Genomic DNA, 10,322 nt, shown 5'->3' with positions numbered 1-10,322 from the left:
CTGCTCCTCTGATGCTGCTTGGCCTGCTGTGTTCATACAGCTCTACACCTTGTTATCTCAACCCCTCCTCCAGTTTGGTCATCGGACAAAGTGGTATCCCATGGAAGGGATGATGGTTTCAGCCACAGAGGCGATAAGACTACCCCCACAATTCGCACCCCCCCAAACCAGTCCACCTAATTTAAAGTCCTCCTTGACTCTGGAGTCTGAGTGCAGGAGAGTTGTTACCCAATTATCTCTCGACAAGTGAAAACCAACCGCTTCCCTCACACATCCAGCACCGTTACCGTCGCTGAATCTCCCTCCGTTAAAGCTGACCGGAAACTCAATTGGACAGTTTGTGTGAAGTTGGTAAGTGACAAGAGCAAGGGACACAGGTTGGCAATTCACCTCCTGACTCCCCAAAGCCGTCTATAATTCAGGAGTGTGGTGGAACGTTCTCACTTGCCTGGGGGAGTGGAGCTCTCACAATACTCAGGAAGCTGAACACCGTCCACTACAGAGCAGCCCGCTTGACTGGCACCTCATTTCCCAATTTCAGCATTCCCTCTCTCCATTACCGGCTCTCAGTAGCAGCAGCAGTGTGTACCATCCACAAGACGCGCTGCAATAACTCTCCAAGGCTTCTTAGACAGCACCTTCTCAAACTCCACTCTATCTTCTAATGCCTCAAGAGCAGCAGATCCAAAGGAGTACCACCACCACCTGCAAGTTCCCCTCCAAACCATACACCATTCAGACTTGGAAATATATGGCTATTCCTTTGGTGACGTTAGGTCAACATCTTAACAACACTGCAGGTGTACCTACAACTGATGGATTGCAGTAGCTCTAGAAGATGGTGAACACTGCAAGAGAAATTAGGAATGGGCAACAAATGCTGGCCTAGCATGGCCAATGTTAATCAATGCCCACATCTCATTAGCAATAAAATAAAAGTTTGGATTCACACAGCCTCTCTTCCCACGTCCAGCATGATTGTAACTACTGCGCAAAAATATACCCAACTCAGATGAAAACAAGATGGCAATTATTGTTTGAATGCCCGTTGTTTTTCTTTGCTGCCGAGCTAACCTTCAATTGTTGGAGGCCTGGACAATCTGGTAGGACCCCAGGGTGGATTGTGGGAGCCTGCCCTCAGTGGTGCCCTCTCATGAGCCCACATCCTACTCCCTTTTCAACTTTGACCTCTGTAAACCTCTGAAGAGGAGCTTTACTGCCTCTCCTGATCTGTGGTCTACAGGGGGAGGGAGATTCAGAAAAGAAAGAGGAAGGCGAATAAATATCAAACGGTTAAAATTATCTCAGAACTGGGAGCAAGCAAACTTCACTTCTTCATTTTGTGCGCTGAATCAGGAGCTGAGGAATGAGCCCCTTCCTCCTGAAGCCTCAGATAGGCTGATGTCCTTGACCTAAGAGAGACTTCCTCCCTCTCCCAACCCACAACCACCACCACTCCGCTCCCTTCCCCAGCCACACTTGCAGGAAAGTCCCAGGCTCTATTCTGGGCCTGTGCCAATTTAGCTGCCTGACTGCGAGCCTGGGCTTCAGTAACTCAGGGTCAGGGATGGTGGTGAACGAGGGGAAGGAGTGCTGTAATGGTGCCTTGTCAGGTGACAGGGCAATGAGTTACCCAGAACCCCCCGGGGTAACAGACAGAAAGGAGCAGACGTGGCCACCCTCATCTAGGAGTGAGGGGGAGTTGCAGGCACGGGATTTTAAATCCAAATCGAAAACTTCCCCGGGAAGGCTAGTGTGCGAAGAAAGGGATGATTGTTGGATTACATGGGCTTAAAAGTCCCATTCAAATAGGTCAGCCATGGAGCGGCAGTCTCAGTTCAATCACTTTTCATTTGAACTTGGGCCTTGTTCTAAGTGAAACCATGTGACAGGGCAGAAGGCTGAAGTAATTCATGTCTTTCCCAAGCCCTTGACTCTCACACAGCAGCTGAAATGTGAGGGCGAGGCGGAGTGGGGGTGGAATAGAACTTGGCACTCGAAAACCTGAGTTAAAATCAACGCCATGTCTACAATCTTATCCCGTTGCAGTTTTGTTGTGTTCTGGCAGCTCAGGGGGAATTGGTGAAAGGGTATTGGGAGAAGGGAATGTGGGGGGTGGGCAGGGGCAGTTTTACAAGGGGGAGGTGTGGGGACTGGAGAATATGTTTAGAAACCAAGTCAGTGCAGATATGCAGCTGCTCTCAGTCACAGGGGAGTCCAGAGAGAGAGAAAAAAAGAAACAACTTTCTTTCCTGTCTCTGATTGTTAGGGTGGAACTGCACCACAGTCAATGTCCCAGTCAGCCATCCTGAACACCGCGGGCAGTCCATCAACTGTCCTTCACTCCCCCGCCAGGCGTCACTCCTGCCATCCCACACTGTAGCAGGCCAGGCTTTAACTCATTCAACACCAACCTGTTCGCCCAGAGTTCAAACCAGCTTCAAGGGGCTGCCGCATGCTGAGCTGCTCATTACAGCTGAGGCTACACGACACCAGCCCATTCCTAAACATACACTCACACACACACTCACTCACTCACACACACACATGCACACACACACACACTCATGCACACACACACACTCACTCACACCCTCACACACATACACCGACACATACTCACACACGCACACACACACACACACTCATGCACACACACACATACACCGACACATACTCACACACACACTCACGCACACACACAGACACAGCCACACACATACAGACATAGCCACACCCGCGCACACACACACACACAGATGCACACGCGCGCGCACATACACACACAATCTCACACACATGCACACATATATGCACATGCACACACACACACATACACACACGCACACAAACACACACGCACACACATACGCACGCACACAAATACAGAGACCCATGTGACAACAGTGAATTTGGAATGTAGATTCAGACTGACTTGATTGCCCTTCCTGATCACAGGCCTCACGCTCAGTTGTAGCTCCCTAGTTGCTGCTCCTGCTCAGATGGCCCACCTACTCGACAGCCTGAGGAGGTGATGGGGGATCGCCATGGCGGCAGTCATACTGCTCCTTTGCTGGCAGACTGGTGAGAACCAATCGCCACTTTGTTGATTGGTGAGTGAGCTTCAGTCGAAAGGCTCGGTCATTCTCCCAAAGGGTACATTTGCAGCCCACGTGCAGTGCAGGGCCAAACTGGAGCCAATACTGTCCAAGTGAAAGTCCACAACAGCAAACATTACCATTGGAATCCTTGCAGAGTGACCCTGTATTGTCCAAACACCTTAATCTTTGCAAAATAGGGTCTCACCATCAGAACTCCATTTGTGGGCGGACGTATCATTTGGGCCCCTTTCATAAAGGGGAGTCTGACCACCAGGACTACTTTTACACCAGGACTTAGATCATTAGGGACCCCAATGAAAGCATCATGACCTTTATAATGGGGCTGGGTTTCTCATTGTCATATCTTCTTGTGAAAGGAGATCACTCCATAAGAAACCTTCTAACGAGGCACATTCTTCACCGGAAATGTCTCTTGCTGGCTCTGCTGGAATGCATAACAAGGAGCTCTTGATGGAAGGTTCCCAGGAGCTCCAGCAGAATATTCTAGAACAAAAACCAAAAGAACTGCGGATGCTGTAAATCAAGAACAAAAAAAAGTTGCTGGAAAAGCTCAGCAGATCTGGCAGCATCTGTGAAGGAGAAAACAGAGTTTACATTTCGGGTCTGGTGACCCTTCCTCAAAACATTCTAGAATATTGTTTGGTGCAGTGATAGATTTAGTTTTTATTTGGTCATGAGATGTGGGAGTTACTGACTGGGCCACCATTTATTTCCCATCCTCAACGTGCTCTGGAGAAAGTAGTGGTGAACTGCTGTAGTTCTGGGGATACAGGGACATCCACAGTCCTGTCAGGAAGGGAATTCCAGGATTTTGACCAACTGATAGTGGAGGAATGGTGATATACTTCCAAGTCAGAATGGTGAGTGGTTTGGAGGGGAACCTGCAGTTGGTGGTGTTCCCATGTATCTGCTGCTCCTTGTCCTTCTAGATGGAAGTGGTCGTAGGTTTGGAAGGTACTGTCTGAGGAGCTTTGGTGAATTTCTGCAGTGCATCTTGTAGGTGGTACACACTGCTGCTACTCAGCATCAGAGATGGAGGAAATGAACGTTGAAGGTGGTCTCAAAAATGGCCTGCTTTGTCCTGGATGGTGTCAAAGCTTCTTGGTTGTTGTTGGGGCTGCACTCATCCAGGCAAGTGGGGAGTATTCCATCACACTCCTGACTTGTGCCTTGTAGATGGTTGACAGGGCTTTGGGGAGTCAGGAGGTGAGCTACTAATTGCAGAATTCCTAGCCTCTGACCTACTATAGTAGCCACTGTGTTTATATGGCTAGTCCAGATTGTTTATTGTCAGTGGTAACCTGCTGGACAATGATGATGGGAGATTCAGTGATGGTTCAACATTGTACATCAAGGGGCAATGGTTAGCTTCATTGTTGCTGGAGATTGTCACTACCTGGCACTCGTTACTTACCACTTGTCAGCTCAAGTCTGGATATCATCCAGGTCTCACGGCATTCATATGGACTGCTTCAGTGTCTGAGGAGTCACGAATGGTGCTGAACATTGTGCAATCATCGGCAAACATCCCCACCTCCGACCTTATGATGGAGGGAAGATCATTGATGAAGCAGCTGAAGATGGCTGGGCCTAGGACACTACCCTGAGGAACTCCTGCAGAGATGTCCTGCAGCTGAGATGATTGACCTTCAACAACCACGACCATCTTCCTACGTGTCAGGTATGACTCCAACTAGCAGACAGTTTGCCCCCTGATACCCATTGATTCCAGTTTTGCTAGGGCTCCTTGATGCCACACTCAGTCAAATGCAGTCTCTATGTTAAAGGCTGTCACTCTCACCTCACCTCTGGAATTCAGCTCTTTTGTCCATGTTTGAATCAAGGCTGTAATGAGGTCAGGAGCTGAGTGGTCCTGGCAGAACCCAAACTGGGCATCGCTGAGCAGGTTATTGCTGAGCAGGTGCTGCTTGATAGCGCTGTTGATGACACCTTCCATCACTTTACTGATGATCGAGAGGAGACTGATGGGGCGGTAATTGGCAGGGTTGGATTTGTCCTGCTTTTTGTGTCCAGGACATACCTGGGCAATTTTCCATATTGTAGGTTAAATGCTAGTGTTGTAATTGTACTGGAACAGCTTGGCTAGGGGAGTGGCAAATTCTGGAGCACCAAGTCTTCAGTACTATCGCAGGAATGTTGTCAAGAATTTTGCAGAATCTAATTCATCCAGACTGACATCACATGGAGTTAATGCAATTGGCTGAATACTTACATCTGTGATATGTGGGACCTCTGCAGAATCATTCTCTTGGCATTTCTGACAGAAGATAGATGTAAATGCTTCTTTCTTATCTTTTGCACTGATGTATTGAGCTCTTCCGTCATTGCGAATGGAAATATTTGTGGATCTGCTTCCTCCATTCATGACTGGATTTTGCAGGACTACCATTCTTAGATGTGACCTGGGTTCTCTTAGCTCTGTCTATTGCATTCTGTTTCCTCTGTACGTAGTCCTGTGTTGTAGCCTCACCAGGTTGACACCTCATTTCTCGGTATGCCTGGTGCTGCTCCTGACATGCCCTCTTGCACTCTCAGGGTTGAGCCAGGGTTGATGTTAATACTGTTTGAAGTCTGTCCCATTTAGCACGGTGATAGTGCCACACAACACGATGGAGGTTATTCTAATGTGAAGGCGGGATTTCATCTCCGCAAGGACTGTGCGGTGGTCAATCTTACTGATACTGTCATGAGATGCACCAGCAGCTGGCAAGGATGAGGTCAGGTATGTTTTTCCCTCTTGATGCTTCCCTCATTACCTGTGCAGACCCAGCCTAGCAGTTTAGGACCCGACCAGCTTCATCAGTAGGCCTAATGCCGAGCCATTGTTGGTGGTAGACGTTGAAATTCCCTGCCCAGAGTATGTTCTGCACCTTTGCCACCCTCAGTGCTGCCTCCAATAAGTGTTCAACATGGAGGAGTACAGTGTGACCAGCTGAGAATGAGGTTAGATGGTTTCCTTGCACATGTTTGACCTTCACAGTATTTGAGTCAATATTGAGTTCTCCCAGAGCAACTCCCTCTTGACCTTAGAGCACAGTGCTGCCACCTTCGCTGGGCCTGATGGGAATGGTGGCACCTCCGACAAGGTGCGGTGAGACATAAAATTGTTTTTCTGTCTCTAGAGCCTTGACTCAGATACAGGGCGAGCAGATGGATGAAGCCGTCAGCTGACCAGTGGGGACTGAGCGGAGAAGTAAGTTCTTAAAACCATTTATTTTCTGACATGAAACGCCCTGCATTGCTAGTTTGAATTCCAGTTGTTTTTATTACCCCATCTCTTCCTCTATCTTTCCTTGGAAAGTACTGGCCCCTTTCTGGGATGCAGATCCACGGTTGCCATTGAGCACATTCTCTGTTTGACTGAGCCACCTATTTGACTGTGGGAGGCTTCATATCATCTGAGCCCAAGCCTGTCCTCATTGTATCTGGGTTAGTCGTGTTGGTGTCCCAGGCTGGCCCTTTGTGCCAGTTCAGAGGTGACAGGGCAATTGCATTCCATGAGCAAACCCCCCTGCCCCTACCCTCTGTCATACCTCCAAAGGGCTGAGGTTACATGGTGTTGTGAAAGCAGTTGGATCGACTCGAGGCCAGTCCCCTCTGCCTCATATTCCACTCCTCCAGTCCGGCTAGAGTCATCCCTCATTGTCAATATAACCTTGAAACCCTTCTGCCTACCATAGCCCACCAGCCAAACCTTGTTAACCGATGCCCTGACCAACAATGGAACAACTGTCTTTTTTTGGAGCTATGGGTGTTAGGCCCACTCACTCGCTATCCCCTGTTGCCAAAACATCTCGCCTCCCTCCTAGAGTAAAATGACCTATTTTAAGGGAACGTTTGCAAAATGGACAAGGTCTTTTCCTCAGGTAGGGGTGTCCAAAACGAGAGAGAGCATAGTTTAAGGTGAGACGGGAACGATTTAAAAGAGACCTAAGGGGCAACTTTTTCGTGCAGAGGGTGGTGCGTGTATGGAATGAGCTGCCAGAAGAAGCAGTGGAGGGTTAGGGTTAGAAGAAGCAGTGGAGGCTGGTACAATTACAACATTTAAAAGGCATCTGGATGGGTACATGGATAGGGAAGGGTTTAGAGGGCCAAATGCTGGCAAATGGGACCAGATTAATTTAGGATATCTGCTCGGCATGGACGAGTTGGACCGAAGGGTCTGTTTCCATGCTGTACAGCTCCATGATTCTGTCACAGATTTTAATAAAACTGGTAAGCTGCATTAATGAGTGACATCAAAGAATACATGCTGGGGGTCAGATTATCCAGACCAAATGCACCGTCAGCGGTTGGGATCTGCATTTTGCAACAATCTGAAACAGCTTAGATGCCCAGTGGTGCCAAAGTTTCCATCTGGGGTCCAGGCAATGGGCAGTGGAGAGGATGACAGTGCCTAACTATCTGCCCCTCTGTCACGGTTACATCTACACTTCAGCATCCATTGATACAGTTGATACAGTAGGCACTGCAGGGACTCGGTTGCATTATCACCCACATAATGATATCTCGGTTTAGGAAGTTTCTGTTGTTTTTTTTCTATAAGTTTCCATTAACCATTCGGTTATGTTTATTGCTAGGGTGCTCTGCAACAGGAGCTGTTTAACCTAATCAACGTGTTGATCTGAAAGAGCAGACACCTGATAGTGCTGGTGAGTGAATCCCGTTTCTGTTAATCACTAACTCCCACCGATGCTTGATGTGGCTAATGGTCTGGTGGTTCAGGCTCTTACTATTTCAGGGCCCACTATGAAAATGTGAGACTGACAACAGGCAGATTGAATCACACCAGAGGAAAATAAAACAAATAAACTGTTATACAGTGAGTAACACTTACCCAGCTGAATAAACACCCACTCTGTACAGTGACATGATGAGTAACACTTACCCCAAACCGTCACGCTGTACAGTTATGCGCAATTAGTACTTAACTACACTGAATAAACTGGGACTCTGTATAGTTACACAGAGTAACATTTACCTTGCAGATTCTGCACACTTACACAGTGAGCAACGCCTGCCCTACTGAAGTTACAGGGGTTTGATAGCGTTACACTGTGGATAATCTTTGCCCTGCGCTGTTTCTCTGCAGTATACAGACTACCACGTTTGTCTAATACGGGAAAGGATCCCAGGCTGTAAGCGGGCACAAACGCTGATGCTGCCTGATTGCCTGTGGAATTCTCTGCCACAGAAAACTGTGGAGGCCGACAACCTTCAACATTTTCAAGAAAGAGTTAGATATAGTTCTTAGGCCTAAAAAAAAATCAAAGGTATGGGGAGAAGGCAGGAACTGAGTTGGATGATGAGCCGTGATCATATTCAATGGCGGAGCAGGGTCGAAGGGCTGAATGGCCTAGTCTTGCTCCTCTTTTCCTGTGTTTGTACTTAAACCGACACTTTGTACAGGTAGAGAGTAACTTTAAACATGACTACCTAAACAGGGACTCTGCATAGCTGCACAGCAAGTTGTATGGGTGGCATGGTAGTTAGCACTGCTGCCAGGAACACGAGTTCCATTCCACCCTCAGGTGACTGTCTGTGTGGAGTTTACACATTCTCCCCGTGTCTGTGTGGATTTCCTCCGGGTGCTCCGGTTTCCTCCTGCAGTCCAAAGATGCGCAGGGTAGGTGGATTGCCCATAGTGCCCAGGGATGTGTAGGTTAGGTGGATTAGCCATGGGAAGTGCGGGGCTACAGGGATAGGGTAGGGGTGTGGGTCTGAATGGGATGCTGTTCGGAGAGTCGGTGCAGACTCAATGGGCTCAACTGCCTCTTTTTTGGCACGGTAGGGATTCTGTGATTGAAGTAACCCTTACCCAGCTGTACAAACAGACCCTTGGTACAGTTACACTGTGAATAACTCTTACTCTGCTGTACAAACACACACACAGTACAGTTACACTGTGAGTAACTTTCACCGTGACTGAATAAACAGGTGGCTGGGTTTTCAAGCAGGATTGAGAATCTGACACCCAGATGAATTGTGATGATGATGGCCCTCAGCCAAGCTTAATCCATAGAATCCCTAAAGCATGGGAACAGGCCATTCAGCCCAACAAATCTACACCGACCCTCTGGCATCCCACCCAGACCTATCCCTCTATCCCATCCCTGTAACTCTGCATTACCCATGACTAGTGCACCTAACCCACATCATTTAACACTATGGGGCAATTTAGCTTGGCCGATCCACCCTAACCTGCACATCTTTGGACTGTGGGAGGAAACCCGAGCACCTAGAGGAAACCCACGCAGACACGGGGAGAATGTGCAAACTCCACACAGACAGTCGCCCGAGGGTGGAATCGAACCCGCGTCGCTGGCGCTGTGAGGCAGCAGCACTAACCACTGGGCCATCATTGCTGCCTGTTGCTCTTGTGGTGCCATGTTCAATGTAAACAGCCCGACAAGCTGGGAGGGCAGCTTGGCACCTCATCCAAGACACGAGTGGAATCTGCCCTGGTGCCAACACCACAGTGAAGAGAACAGGAGAGGCGCAGGAGGACCAGTGAGAAGAAGAGATCATTCAGTCAAGATGGAAATGGAAAGCAGGAACTGGCAACCAGGACAGTTCAGTAACGGTCAATTGCAAATTGTTTTTCGATGCCCCACAGCCCGCCTGACCTCTGTGCTCTTGTGTGGGCCAGACACTGCTTAAAGGTTCAGAATTGCCATGACAAATGCAAGGCCCCTGAACCAGCTCATGAACGAGCCAAGAAGCTCACTGATTGGTGGTAAGCAGTCAGGCCCGCACCCTCTCCCCTGCTGGCCCCTGGCAAAAGACAAAACTGTCCTGGAAAGTGTCAGCATCCAGGCTGATGCCAGCGAGGGAAATATTAAATTCCCACCAACACCAGCTGCAGCCCCCACCACGTGGCCCTGTGTAAATCAGGCCTGGGGTCTCTGTACAGTTACACAGTCTTTACCCTGCTGCCTAAACAGAGCACCCTGCGCAGTTAGGCTGTGTATAATCCTTACGCTGCTGAGTAAACTGGAACTCCTACAGACTGGAGAACTGATACATTGAAAAGCTCCCCAAGCGATAAATGGAAAAGCAATCAGTGCTTCTGTCAAATTAACAATTAGCAACATTTCATTCATCTACTGGTCACAGCAGCCAATGTTCTCAGTCCAGCACTTTTCCCCAGCTATTCTGCTCCTTGGTATCCCAGTGGTC

The sequence above is a fragment of the Rhincodon typus genome, chromosome 8, assembly GCF_021869965.1.
Source record: "Rhincodon typus isolate 14 chromosome 8, sRhiTyp1.1, whole genome shotgun sequence".
NCBI classification, from domain to species: Eukaryota; Metazoa; Chordata; class Chondrichthyes; order Orectolobiformes; family Rhincodontidae; genus Rhincodon; species Rhincodon typus.
Note: the sequence above shows the minus strand (reverse complement) of the source record.